Raw genomic sequence first — 15,053 nt, forward strand, 5'->3', positions numbered from 1 at the left:
TGTGGGCTGTGCCATCCCGGCATGTGGTTCTGGGTTGTATAAGAAGGCAAACTGAGTAAGCCTTGGAAAGCAAGTCAGTAAACAAGATTTCTCCATGGTCTGAAGGTGGGCTTTATTATTATTATTATTATTATTATTATTATTATTATTATTATTATTATTTTGGTTTTTCGAGACAGGGCTTCTCTGTATTGTTTTTTGGACCATGTCCTGGCACTCACTCTGTAGACCAGGCTGGTCTCGAACTCACAGAGATCCGCCTGCCTCTGCCTCCTGAGTGCTGGGATTAAAGGCGAGCGCCACCACCACCCGGCTTGAAGGTGGGCTTTAAATTAGTTCACCAAACCCAAGATAAATGATACATAGGTGTTCTATAGGGGAAGAACTTACACAGATAAGAGTAAATAACCACCGTGGCCTTCCTGCTCCAGAAAATGCAGTCTCTGCTCTTCCGATGCTCTTCATCACCCAAGAGAGTTCACAGCTCTTCTACCTTAAAGGGGTCTCATCCACACCTGAAACCACGCCCAAAGGGTATGGCCACTACTGTAAATTGACCGGTAAGGCAAGAAGCCACTACAATGGTCTCTGCTCCAGTTCCTGCCTTGAGTTCCTGTCCGGACTTCTCTCACTGTTGCACTGTGATGGGAATGTGTAAGTCAATAAACTCCTTCCTGTCCAAGCTGCTTTTGGCCATGGTGTTTAACAAAGCAATAGAAAGCAAAGTAGGATATTTATACTGTGGTGGCTTGATAAGAATGGGTCCCCTAGGTTCCTATAGGTGTGGCCTTGTTGGAGGATGTGTGTCACCGGCCCAGGCCCAGTCTTAATCTCTCTCTGCTTGTGAATTAGGATGTAGCTCTCAGCTGCGTCAATAACACACCTGTCTGCTGCCACGCTCTCTTCCATGACGATAACGGACTAACCCTCAAAGCTGTAAGCAAGCTCCCAAATAAATGCTTTCTTCTATAAGAATCACCTTGGAGCCGGGCGGTGGTGGCCCATGCCTTTAATCCCAGCACTCGGGAGGCAGAGGCAGGCGGATCTCTGTGAGTTCGAGGCCAGCCTGGTCTACAAGAGCAAGTTCCAGCATAGCCTCCAAAACAATACAGAGAAACCCTGTCTCGAAAAGACAAAAACAAAAAACAAACAAGCAAAAACCTCATGGAAACCACCAGGAAAGACCATAAATAGTCAACTAAGGTATGAAGGAGTTTCTCTTTGGGATGAATGATTAAAAACACGATTCTTTAGATGTGGAGTGTGGGCAGGTGTCATGCTCCTTTGGTTCATTCATCTATCAAGTAGCTGATGCAGGCTGAGTGCAGAGTGGGTGTTTGTAAAAGTCTGTGTGGGGGCTGGGGTGGGTGGTGCTGTGTTACGACTGCAGGCAAAGGTGGCTGGATCAACTTCCTGTAGATGTTTGTAGTCAAGAGGAACTTTTCAGAGTTCCCCGACAATGATAGATTCACTCAGTGTCCCTGGCTTCTGTCCTATAGCAAATACATGTTCCCTGAAGAGCACAGCTAGAGAAGCGACCTCTGGTCTGGCTATATGAGGAAATTAGAGAGGTTCCAAGGGGCTTGCCCTGAGGCAGGCTTAGCAAGGCTACCCTTCCCCAGGGAGCCACTGTTTGATTTTAAAAAGTCCCATTGCTAATTCTGCCCTATCAGTCTGGATCAGGGGTTCTGTCTAAATGCTTTCTCATTCCCACTTACAGCCAGGCCCTTTTGAGAGTTGGAGAACTTTAATTTCAGGGGTTCTGAGAAGAACCCTAGGTGTTTGACTCCGCCAGGCTTTTCTCCTCCCTGTTGGTTGTGGTGTCTTAGCACTGGAATGGAGTGAAGGACCCTTTGTGGGAAAAGAAGCAGGGCTCAAAGTCAGGGGGACACAAAAACCACTCCTTGGGGCCGCCCTGGACCAGCCTGGTGTCTCCTTCTGCTGCTATATGCTGCCACCTAGTGTCTCAAGACTGGAATAATTCCCAGAGAGGACCCACATTCCAATGCCTGCATTCCTTCACTTGCTCATTCACACACTTATTGATCTTTTGAGAGGGACCTCGTACAGCTTGGGCTGTCCTAGAGCTTACTTTGCAGTTAATGATGACCGTGAACACTTGGCCCTCCATCTGCTAAGGACTGGGATTAAAGACTTACGCTCAACTTCATTTACTATTTTATTTACCAAATCATTCAACCTTTCAGCAAAAACTAAAACAAAATAAAATACTAAACTTTCCCTCTGGTCAGGTGGGGCACTTCATGGCTCCAGATGTTTCTGTAAATGCCTGCTGTCCAGCTGTTCTTGGTAGCTCTGTGTAAATTGGGTCCCAGTCTCCGTCCTCGGAATGTTCTGACCTCTCGTGCTATGGTCCGTGCTCATCCCCTCCTGTTTTCAGAATTGGAGACAAGGTGACCTGAGATGCCTGCCAGCCCGGGCACAGGCTTCTGGGCATGAGTGTCCACTGAGATAACAGCAGGTGAGTAGGGGCCACACAGGGTGAGACCACATAATTTAACCTATTGGTGTTCATGGCTCACACAGTGGTTTTTGCTAGATTTGGTGTCTATATCTATCCATTTTTTACTGTTGCTTGTTTGTTTGCCTGTTTGAGACAGGGTCTCATGCCAGAACCCCTAATGACCTGGCAGTGATGTTGTAGCCCAGGCTGGCCTTAAGCTCTTGGCAATCTTGTCTCAGCTTCCTAAGTGCTGCATTGGGGTGTGCACCAGAGCACCAGGCTATGTCAGGCATTTCATTTTCTAGTGTCTAAGTGAGCCTCATGTGGAAGGAAAAACAGGGGAGTCACCATTCCTGGCTCAGTGGGCTAAACACTGGTGGGGCCGTTGTGGCAGAGGCAGGAAGGTGGAGGATAGATAGAAAGATGCCAATGGTGTCATCTAAACAACATCACAAGTTGTTCTCTCCAGAGGGACAAGAGGTGGCCAGAAAACTGAGCCTGGCTTTTTATTGTGGACAGTTTATTGCCTTCTGTGGCACAAACACTCCTCCTGGTGGCCAGGACTGCTGTCCTCTGGTAAGGGAGTGTGTGAGCCTGAGGAGGCAGAGACTGGGAAGCAGTCCCCTGAATTGCACCAGCATGGGCTTCCAGAGGGGCAGACAGCGGGGCAGACAGAGGGGCAGACAGCGGGACCGAGGGGAAGTAAATAAAACCCACCCACTCCCATTTACTAATGCCCTTCCTAAGAGTTTTCAGAACTCTCTGGCTTACTGGGAATTGTTCTAACATCTTTATCTGCCTCATATTTAATTCTTTACACTTTGTAAAGTCCTTGTAGATTCCAAGAGGCTAAGACCCATGGAGTCCTACAAGAAGTCATGGTGGAGGTAGGGATTTTACTCAGGAACCCAGAACAGAAGTGACTGGGTTGTTAGTCAAGAATTAGGGCCTGAAGCAATGGCTCAGTGGTTCAGATCATTGACTGCTCTTCTAGAAGACCCATGTTGGAGTCCCAGTACCCACAATTGTCTGTAACTCCAGTTCTGGGGGATCTGACGCCCTCGTCAGGTCTTCACAAGCATTGGGTATGCAGGTGGTGCACAGACTTAAGCGCAGGTAAAACATGCACAAGCTCTTAACCCATAAAAACTTAAACCACACTAAGGTTAAACACCACAGGCAAGGGCTATTAACATCAGAACCCAGGAGAAAAGTTAGCCCTCTGATATATTTCAACGCCCCAGGAAACAGCCCCTCCTTTTTAGGGTACTTCTGATATATTCCAATGCCCCAGGAAACACAGCACAGCTCCCCTTATGGAGCCCAGATGCAGGTGGTAACAGGGTACTGAGAATTGGTAAACATTTCCTTGACTAATTAAAATCTGTCTACCTCTTACAGTAGACATTACACACGGCTACATTTGTATTTTGTGTTCGGCCTGGCTTTGAATCTAGGGCCTTGTGCACATTCATCACTGGACTGTGTCCCAGACCCTCCCCAGCAAGCTGCAGATTCTGTGTAGTCGGGGAGACAGCATTCTGGATTCAAATACAGCTACATAGTGCCTGTCCTCTGAGGAGGTAGGAGACTACATTTACAAATTACTCCAGGGATGAGAAAAGTTGTGATAAAGGAAGGAAGAGGAACTAGAGGGCAGCTTATGGACTGGACTTTTGTCCTATTTAAATAACAGGGCCGGTGGGACAGCTCACCAGTTAAGAGCACTTGTTGCTCGCCAAGAGGACCAGGGTTTGGTTCCCAGCACCCACATGGCAGCTCACAACCATCAGTAATTCCAGTTCCAGGGGATCTGACGCCCTCTTCATGCCTCTGTGGGCACTGCATATATGTGGTGTTCAGACACACAGGCAAACACCAATACACAAAAATAAATGAATTTCTAAAAGAATTACAACATTAGGGGTCCATGCATGGTGATACACACCTTTAATCCAGAACTCGGGAGGCAGAGACAAGTGGATCTTCGTGAGTTCAAGGCCATCCTGGCCCACATAGTTCAGTTTCAGGTTAGCCACAGCTACATAATGAGACCCTGTCTCAAAAAAACAGAACAAAGCAGGTTATATATTTATTTACTTATTGTGTATGTGTGTAGACCCATATGCCACTTCATGCTTCTAGAAATCAGAGGACGACTTGAGGGAGTCAGTCCTCGCCTTGCATCATGTGGGTTCCAGGGACAGAGTGGAGATTGTCAGGTTTGCAGGATTTCAACAGATTGGTCTGACAGGAGAGTTGGGTAGAGGATGAAGTGTCTTATAGAAAGGAGCAATGTCAAGAACAGGGGAGGACAACGTGCTTGGTACAGACGAGTTTTCAGCTAAACAGACTTCAGTTCACAAAGACGCTGTAGGGTGGGGGCTGGATGTTCCTTCTTTGGGACTGGAACTGAACTCAGGGCTTTGCAGATGCCAGGCAAGTGCTTACCACTGAGCACACTGGCTGGGTTAGAAGATGATAAGCGATGTCAGGAGGTAGGACTGCAGCGCTGTGGTGTTAGACTCAACAGCTAGAAACTCACTCCTCCACCAGTGTCATTTGGGACTGTGGAGCTGTGAGTGACTCCTATGTCTGAATGCTTGGTTCCCAGCTCATGGAGCTGGTTAGGATCAGCACGTGTGGCCTTGTGGGAGGAGGTGTGTCACTGAGGGTGGACTTTGAGGTTTCAGAAGCCCACAATAGGCTGTCTGTCTGTCTGTCTGTCTGTGTCCCTGTGTCTCTTTTCTGTCTCATACCTGCAGATCAAGATGTAAGAGCTTAGCTCCTGCTCCAGTGCCAGGCCTACGCTTGTGCCACCACGCTCCCCACCGTGATGATCGTGGACTTGACCTCAGAAACTGTAAACGAGCCCCAATTAAATGCTTTCCTTTATGAGCTGCCTTCGTTACAGAGTCTCCTCACAGCAATAGAGGAGTGCCTAAGACAGACTTTTACTAACAGGGAATGATGTTCAGTTAGTCCTTTCTTTCTCCCTCCCTCCCACCCTTCCTCCCTCCCTCCCTCCCTCCCTCCCTCCCTCCCTCCCTCCCTCTGTCCCTCCCTCCCTCCCTCCCTCTGTCCCTACCTCCCTCCCTCCCTCTGTCCCTACCTCCCTCCCTCCCTCTGTCCCTCCCTCCGTCCCTCCCTCTCTCCCTTCCTCCTTCCCTCCGTCCCTCCCTGCCTCCCATCCTTCCTTCCTTTCTTTCTTACTTTTCTTGGTTATGTGTGGTGGAGGTCTGGAATCTTCATATAATCACTCTCAACCTTATTTTTTGAGACAGGATCTGTCACTGAACCTGAAGATTGAGTTTCAGCTAGACTGGCCAGTAAACCTCAGAGATTCCACACTCCCAGCCCTGGGTTACAGATACCTGCTACCATAGCTGGCTTTTATGTGGATGTTGCATATCCAAAACTCAAGTTCTCAGAGTTATGCAGCAATGAGCTATCACTCAGTCTGTTTTTAAGCATGTATGTATGTGCGTATTTTTAGATATTTCATTATATATGTGTGCAGCATAGTTTTGTGTTAACTTGACACAGACTAAAGTCATCTGATAGGAGGGAACCTTAGTTGAGAAAATGTTTCCTTAAGATTGGGCTGTAGGACCAGTAGGTGGTGGTGCACGCCTTTAATCCTAGCACTTGGGGGGGGAGGCAGAGGCAAGTGGGTCTCTGTGAGTTCAAGGCTAACCTGGTCTACAGAGTTCTAGATCAGCCTGGGCTATTACACAGAGAAACCCTGTTTCAAAAAAAAAGGGCTGTAGGCAAGCCTGCAAGGCATTGATTAGTGATTGATGGGGGAGGCTCAGCTCATCCCTCGGCAGTTGGTCCTGGGTTCTATAGGAAGGCAGGCTGAGCAAGGCATAGAGAGCAAGCCATAGAGAGCAAGCCAGTAAGAAGCACTTCTCCATGGTCTCTGCATCAGCTCGTCTCCAGGTTCCTGTTTGAGTTCCTGTCTTGACTTCTTTGATGAATAGTGATATGGAAATGCAAGCCAAATAAACCCTTTGCTTTCCAACTTGCTTTTTGGTCATGGTGTTGTGTTATAACAATAGAAACCATAACTAAGATTATGTGTATATGTATTTTCAGACTCTGTGTGTGTGTGTGTGTGTGTGTGTGTGTGTGTGCATGTTGAGTTCAGTGCCAACATAGGCCAGAAAAGGAGAGCAGATTGCTCGGAGCTAGAGCTACAGGAGGCTGTGGACTATCCAATGGAGGTGCTGGGGACTGAATCTGGGTCCTCTGCAAGAGCAGTAAGCACTCTCAACCACCAGGTCATCTCTCCAACCCCGTCTTGTTTAGCCCAGGGTGGCCTCAAACTCACAGAAACCCTGCTTTGGCTTCCCAAGTGCTGGGCTATAGGTGTGATCCAGCACTTGAAGAAGAGCAATGCTTTCTTTCCAGATTAAACATGGCCTTCCCGACAGTGAGAGGGGTGCTATGACACTCATACTGGTAGCAGTTAGGTTATTGCTTTTATCAGAAAAATCCCTTGGACCCCAGCATCAAGTGAGTGGAGAGAACACTCTGTTCAGTGTGACCGAATAGGAAAGAGCACTGTGCCTTTTGGCAGAGATAATGGCTTGCACAGAGGCATGGTGGCTGCAGTTTTCTTCACAAGAACTTCAGCATGCACTACAACCACATTACTGAAAGAACAAAGCTCTATGCTCAAGCTTAGAGGCCAAAGTTTTTTGTTCGTTTGTTTTGCTTTCTGTTGTTTTTTGAGACAGGGTTTCTCTGTGTAGCCCTGGCTGTCTTGACACTTGCTCTGTAGACCAGGCTGGCTTTGAACTCACAGAGATCCGCCTGCCTCTGTCTCCTGAGTGCTGGGATTAAAGGTGTGAGCCACTATGCCTAGCTGAGGCCACAGATTTTATGAGGGAATAAAACATCTGATAAAGAGAAAGCTCTCTGGAATGAGGAGAGTACTGTGTATTAACTAAATATAACTGAACACACACCTTTAATCTCAGCAGAGGCAAAGTTTGAAGACAGCATAATCTACACAGAGCAGGAGCTACATAGAGAGACCCTATTTCAAAAGAGACCAAAAAGGAAAAACAAAAGCAAACAAACAAACTAAAAAAAAAAAGAGCAAAATCTACATAACTGAGGAAGGAAAAAACAACTATGCTTTAAACAGAAATCTTACTGGTAGTTAAGAAATTTTGGTAATTTTCATGCATAATGACAGTGAGGATGACCTACGGAGCTGTGGTGATGCGTACCATAGGGACGGATTTAGAGAGAACATCCCAAAGAAAGAGGAGGTCCAGAGAGATGGTTCAGTGGTTAAGAGCACTGACTGCTCTTGCAGGGGACCTGGGTTCAATTCCCAGCACCCACATGGATAGTTTTGAGTCCCAGGGCATCCTTCTCTGATTTCCGTGGACACGAGATACCCACGTAATGCACAAGCACACTTGCAGACAAAACACTCATACCTATTAAAAGAAAAACTGCAGAAACGTGCTTATTATTATGACATCAAGAAGTGAAAAGGAATGCATGACAGGTACTTGTTACTGCTCTTTTAAATTCACTGTCTACTGATGTCAGTATGTGCGCCACGTGTATTTAATGCCGGAAGAGGTCAGAAGACAGGATTAGACTCTCTGGAGCTGGAGATGAAGGCAGCTGTCAGTTACTTAGTATAGGTGCTAGGAACCAAACCTGGATCATGGGTCTTCTGCAAGAGCAGCAAGTGTTCCTAACCACTGAGATATCTTGTATTCGTGTGTGTGTGTGTGTGTGTGTGTGTGTGTGTGTGTGTGTGTGTGTGTATGATTCTACCTTTACATGGGTTCCAGGAATCAAACTTAGGTCATCAGGATTCAAAAGGCGTTGTTGTTGTTCTTTGTTTGTTTTGTTTTTCCAGACAGGTTTCTCTGTGTAGTCCTGGCTGTCCTGGAACTCACTTTGTAGGTCAGGCTGGCCTCAAACTCAGAGATCTGCCTCCTGAGTGCTGAGATTATAGGAATGTGCCCGGCTCACCTGTTCATATTGGGCTCAGCTGGGAGGAGCATAAAGGTATGAGATGTGAGTCCTTGCCACAATTTGAGGTTCATTTCTGAGTTCACTTGCTGTGTGAACTTAGACAAATTGCTTTCCCTCTCTGGGCCCATTTCCTTTTTTATACAATGAAGCAGTGGGTGGGTTCCTTGTCAACGCCTCCTGTGTTGCTGTGTGGTTTTCTCTCTTTCTGCAGATGGCACAGCCCTTTGAAAATCCTCTCCCAAGCAGAAACAGACTCACCCTATCCTCCACCCCTTAGCTAGCGGTTTGTTTGTCTACTCCTGGGTCTGGGATACTTAATGTCTTATACTTGGTGGTATTTTTAACTCTAGTGGAAAAACGATGAGATGACAAGAAAATCTGAGTCATCCTACTCCTCGCCTATCGAGGGTCAGAGCCAGGCCCCTCGGGCCTATGTCAGTATCTATCTGCTCCCCGCAGCTGGTGCCACCTCGTCTCCACCCCAGCCCATAGCTCCCTCTTTTTCTTTTAAAGATCTGTGTATGGGCTGGAGATGCTCAGTTTAGTGTGCTTGTCTCTAAACACCATGCTGCTGCCAGCCTCCTTTTCTCCCTCTTCCTGGGAGTAAATCCCTCAACAATGCACATGCTTGACAAGCTCTGCACCATTTTTCCACGCCAACAGAATCCCAAGAACTTCTAAAACTGTATGAGTTTTTGTTTGTTTGTTTTTGTTTTTTCCAGACAGGGTTTCTCTGTATTGTTTTGGAGGCTGTCCTGGAACTCGCTCTGTAGGCCAGGCTGGCCTCAAACTCACAGAGATCTGCCTGCCTCTGCCTCCCAAGTGCTGGGATTAAAGGCGTGCGCCACCACCGCCCGGCCTGTATGAGTTTTTTAAGGATGGAGAGGGCAGCATGTTGGATCAGTACCTGATTTTACACTGAGCATTTTGCACTATTTGCAATATCATTTATTCACTTACATTTTTCTCTGGACTAATTTGCTCTATTTTGAAGTATTGGGAATTAAACCCAAGGACCGACACATACTTAGTAAGCATCTACTATGCTCATTCTCTCTCTTCTTTCTAATGTTACCTGTGCAGGTGTTTTACCTGCATGAATGTCTATGCACCACGAGCATGTCCAGTGCCCTCAGAGGCCAAAAAGTGTCAAATTCTCTGTGGCTGGATTTACAGATGGCTGTGAGCCACCATGTGGGTGCTGGGAACTGAACTTCCCTCAGGAAGAACAAGTGTGCTGAACCGTTGAGCCATCTCTAGTCCCTAAAGGTGAAAGGGAGTGTTGTGCCCGAGTTCTGAACCCCAAAATCACTGAGACCCATTCCGATGCAAAAGCAAAGAGTCTATATTGTTTAACGAGTTAACTGTCTTAACTCAGGCCCTTGTCAGTATCAGGTGGATGGAGTGAGGAGGACCAGAAGGGGCTGCCAGGCGGGGAATTTATTGGGAGGAGCAAGGGGAGTTTGTCACAACTTTAGAAAGCAAACTAGAACACTGGCCTTGAACTGACTTTGCAACGTAAGCCGGTCTTGCACCTGCAATCCTTACTTTCTCAAGTAGTTTCTGTCACTAGGGCCACTGCATCATCACCCTCTAAACTATATTTCATACATACAAACGAATAGCCAGAAATGCAACATTCAACCAAGTATAGCACACTGCCAATAGCATCCACCTGTGTTGTTGTGTTTCAGCCTCTGTCTGTCTCCAGTTAACTATCAGCACCCCATGGTTATCATCCCTCTACTCTTGTAAAGCTTTTATTTTGTTATCTTCGACCCCCAGGAGGTGCTCTCAGGTGTTTGCAATGCTCTGAGGTTTCCTGGATCCCTGACCTGACCCCTGCAGTCACAACCTGTGGACTCTGTCCTCATTTCCTTCAAGCATGCTTAGACCAGCCGCAGCATGTTTCTAGTGTTCTGACTGTAACTGTACCTACTCTCTTCCTTGAAAGGCAACCACCCCAACTAGACACCAGTTCTTTGTGAGCAGGTAGATCCTAAAAGTAAAAGAACCCTGGGTGGGGAGGGGGGCTTTCGGTTGCTTCATCTTTAGTGTTTTGGGACACCAACATCCTAATTCTAAGCATGTGACCGGGCCGTCCACCTTTCCACACGGTTTTGTTGGTCATCGTAGGCTGGGAATGGAACTCTGCTAGGCAAGTGCTTTGTCATTAAGCTACACCTCCAATTCACTGGAGAGACTGAGGCTCTCTTGAAAGGATATAAGGCAGTTGACAAGCTGTGAAACGTTCTCTCCAAACCATGATTCTTACTACTACGGGGCTTCTGTAGATTCAGGCCAAGAGCTCCCAGGCTATTCGCACTATAACCTTACTGCCAGAGGACAGGAAAATACAGTCAGGCGTGTCTAACCTGTGGCCCATTAAGGCAGAACACATCACAAAACCGTTTGTGGCTGTCCTCTGTAGGCTGGCCTACAACTCCTAATCCATCTCACCCTCATCCCAAGTGCCTAGATTATAGGCATCTGCCACTATATCTGTTCTATGCAATACCAGGTCGAAACCCAGCCTCTGTGCAAATGAACTACATCTCCAGCCCCGCGACTTTTTTTCCCGTTCTTTTTGTAACTCAACCGTGCAGTTCTTCGGCGTGAACTTTGTAGGTAACAACACTTTTGACTGTGACAAACGGCTGCATTCGCCTCTCAGATGCTCCTTCTGGACGTCCAGGCAATGCCAGATCTTACGCCGATCTGATAATCTCTGTAAAAGAGCCAGGAGGGCCGAGAGGCGCCAACTCCCTCAATCTGAGAAGGGAGTCGACGGAGGCGATTTGCGCACGCGCACCTTCCCGAAGCCCCAGAGAGACAGCCGAAAGCAGTGGCTTTTTCCCTGGAGCGCTAAGTCTTGAAGCGCGCACGCGTCTTGTGCAGGCAGCGGTTGGCTGACGCTTCCATCACTCACCGCAAGAGCCAATGGAGTGAGCCTAGGACTACTTCCCAGCGAGCAGCGGCGGTGCCGGGCGTGGCCTGCAGGCCTTTGTTCACGCGCGGCGCCGCTCTCGGAGCGGCTGGGGGCCGAGTTCTGCCGCCCACGAACGGCAGCCAAGCGCTCAGGGACGCCTCTGGGGCCAAACGTGTGCAAATGGATGCCAGCGGACTTTAGCGCCTGCCTTGTGTACCTCCCCCGTTTCTCTTTAGAATGGAGGTTTGCCTGGAAACCCGGAAGCACTTCATCGCCCGCCGGAACATACCGCGGGTCACGTGGGGGCGGCGCCTGGCCGGCGCGTGACCCGGCGTCCCGCAGGTCTTCTCCCCGGGGTCACCCAGCATGCTTCGTGCACGTGACAGCTCATGTCCTAAATAGGAGCGGTCGTGGGCTGCCGTCCTGTGAGGGTGGAGACGCTTCCCGGAAAGCGACGGGCGCTGAGAGGTGGGGCTGAGCTAGCTCAGGGCTCGGGGTAAATGTGACACACGCAGCCCGCCGAAGGCCCGAGCTGACCGGCCGCACACCGATCGGAACCGCTGGGTGCAGAGGACCGAGGCTGTGCACGCTACCGGCTGTCTCTTCCCTTGCAGACCCGAGACTGGGAGACGGGGCAGGAGGATGGTCTTGCCCTTTGTCCAGGCAGACACAGCGATTTCAGGCTGCATATGTCCGAGTCCCGGCTACTGGTTCCACTAGGAGCCGCTTTAATTACGAGCTTGAGGTGGGATCGCCCTGGGCTCCTTACACATCTGCTGCTCCTTAAATAAGTTTCCACGCAGTCGCAAGGCCGGAAAAGTTAACCCATAATAACTGGACTGGCCCCATGGCATGAACAATCAGACAGGCATCACCAATTGCGCCCCGCCTCCTAAGAACCACTGACCTGATAGCTAAGTCTAAGAAACCCAGACCGTAGTCCCGTTTTATATGACAGTACTTAAGGAGCCTGTCCTTCAGCTTAAAAGGAGAGAAGTGGAAAAGAGTTATACCTTGGGAGTATTTTTTAATTTTCTTAACTCGATGACTGACTGTCCTGCCTCCTGAGTGCCGGGATTAAAGGCATGCACCACTAATGCCAGGTGACATTGTTTCATTTTATTTATTTTTCTTTCTTTTTTAAAGATTTATTTGTCAAGTACAGGGTGTTCTGCAGACCAGCAGAGGGCACCAGATCTCATTACAGACGGTTGTGAACCACCATGTCGTTGCCGGGAATTGAACTCAGGACCTTTGGAAGGGCAACCAGTGCTCTTAACCATTGAGCCATCTCTCCAGCCGTTTTTACTTCTTTTTCAACGGAGTCTCATGTATTCCTTGTTATCCTGAATTCACTATATAGCAGAGGATGAACTTGAACTTCTGATGCCTCCATCTCTTACTGGGATTTCAGTGTTAACAATTGTGAGATCAAAATATTAATTCTGAAACATATTGAAGAGAGTCTACATTGTAAACTGTCAAATATCCAGTCAAGATTTATATAAAAATAAACCCATCTCAATTGATATAAAAATTGTTTTAGTATTTTTTAAAAATATGGTCATATTATGTAGCCTTGACTGGACTGGATGCTTCAATCTTAATAATTTTAGAGCTGGAGGGATAACTCAGGGGTCAGTACTGGTTGCTCTTCCAGAGGTCCTGAGTTCAATTCCCAGCACCCACATGGTGGCTCACAACCATCTGTAATGAGATCTGGTGCCCTCTGCTGGCGGGCAGGTGTACATGCAGAGCACTCATACATGAAATAAGTGCATAAAGTTGAAGAGAATTTTATTTAAAGTAAGAATTATTTATTGTATGTATATGTATGCTCTATCTACTTTATACCAGAAGAGGGCGCCACATCCCACTACAGATGGTTGGGAGCCACCATGTGGTTGCTGGGATTGAACTCAGGACCTCTGGAAGAGCAGCCAGTGCTCTTAACCACCGAGCCATCTCTCCAGCCCCGTTCATACTCTTGATGGCCTAAATTGTGTAGAATAAAGCCCATCTTGCTAAGGAAGGCCCTTCACACAGCCTCCACCCACCCCGGCAGCCCCACAGGCTGTTTTCTTTGGCTTTTACTGGTGGTTGGTTTCCTTAAGGCCCCATATGCCTAGGAAATTCCTACATGTTTGCAAAAGTTCAGTTCAAATGACTCCTCTAAGACATCTCTCCCAGACCACTAGTTTCGAGTGGGTGTGCCTGGCTTCTCATCTTAAAAGCAGTTTCTGCTGGTCCTCTGTCTCCTGTTCCTATGGGAAGTAGGAATCATTTGGTTCCTTTCTGTTCTCGTGTACACCTAGAGTTCAAGGAACAGCATGGACTAAGCCTGGAAGGGGCCTGTACAGCCTTTGAAGGCCTTGAGAACGGGTGAGGCCTCTGCACTCTATGTGGCGAGCTGCGGAGGACCATGAGGGGTCAGACTGTCAACAGGGCTGAAGATGGAGGGGCAGGTGGGAGTTAAAGGAGAGGCAGCTGTTAGCGCTGCGGTACAGGAACAGCCAGCGAGTATCAGCTACAGCACACGTGACTATGCCGAGTCCAGAGACCCCTGTGTCACACTGTCATGGTCTTAAACAGCCAGGGCTCCATGACTGAGTGGGAAAGGTACTGCACTGGCCAGGATAGGAATCACAGCGCAGGTTTCATTTCTGTTCACATAAAGTTCCCCTGGTGCCAATACCACCCTGGGGTGGTTTACTAATCCAGGTTGTTTTAAATACGTGTGTGTATGAGTGTTTTCCCTGCATGTATGTCTGTGCACTACCTGCATGCAATGTTTGTAGATGCCAGAAGAGGGCGTCAGACCCAACACGGGCTACTTTGATTGGCAGCACTTCACAGGATGCTCAAGACAGGGAAACAGTACTTGGAGAGGCAGGGCCTACCTATATTTCAGAATGGACATACATGACAGCCCATTAATTCATTGGCCAGATCCAGTCCCAAGATACCATTGAACTTCATGGGGATTGGAAAGACACCAGAAGAGAGAGGGAACAGGAAGTCTGTGAGTAACAATAAGGCTTATCTCAGACTCCGGCAGTCAGTACCTTCTAGGAAGGCAGAGGAGGCCAGACAGTCTGAGGCAGATGGGAGATGCACTGAGCACAAATGTTTTGCTAAGGATTTAGTTGTGAGGTCACCCCAGAGAAAAAGACCTCCCCATGGGCATAGATGAGCTGGGCAGTAAGTACATCTTACCTGCAGGTTCTCCCCTGGAGCAGCGTCTGGAAAAGTTAGGCAACTATACTGCTGGAGAGGATGACCTCATTCAAATGGCAGCTGGTAGGAGCCCACAGGTCCTTGGCATGTGGGCTTTCCACAGGGCCGGTTGTACAGCATAACGTAAGGGCAGATAACAAGAAAAGCAGAAACCACACTTCCCACTTGAAAGGGCATACCATTGCTCACCTTTTTCTGTTGCTCACTCGGGCAGTGGGATGCAGGGAGGGGCAGTGGGAGGGCCACCGTGGAAGCTGCTGTCTGAGCAGCCTCTGGAGGACAGTGATACATGCCTCTCTTTCAGACAGCGTCTCACGTAACCCATGGAGCTGAAGAGGACCCTGACCTTCCTCCCCCTGCCTATACCTACAATTACTAGTGTATGTACAACGCTTAGACGTGGTACCGGAGACA

The 15,053-nt window shown here is 48.3% G+C and overlaps 1 long non-coding RNA gene across 1 annotated transcript; it reads right to left on the reverse strand.

The window, feature by feature from the left end:
- Positions 1-2,166: 2,166 nt before the first annotated feature.
- On the reverse strand, positions 2,167-11,351 carry LOC121142444. Its single transcript, XR_005879478.1, has 5 exons — positions 11,073-11,351; positions 5,678-5,763; positions 5,224-5,325; positions 4,413-4,520; positions 2,167-2,391 (listed from the first exon to the last, which is right to left on the reverse strand). It is a non-coding gene; the product is annotated as an uncharacterized LOC121142444 (long non-coding RNA).
- Positions 11,352-15,053: the final 3,702 nt, after the last annotated feature.

This window comes from Mesocricetus auratus, unplaced genomic scaffold (genome assembly GCF_017639785.1).
Source record: "Mesocricetus auratus isolate SY011 unplaced genomic scaffold, BCM_Maur_2.0 Super-Scaffold_100009, whole genome shotgun sequence".
NCBI classification, from domain to species: domain Eukaryota; kingdom Metazoa; phylum Chordata; class Mammalia; order Rodentia; family Cricetidae; genus Mesocricetus; species Mesocricetus auratus.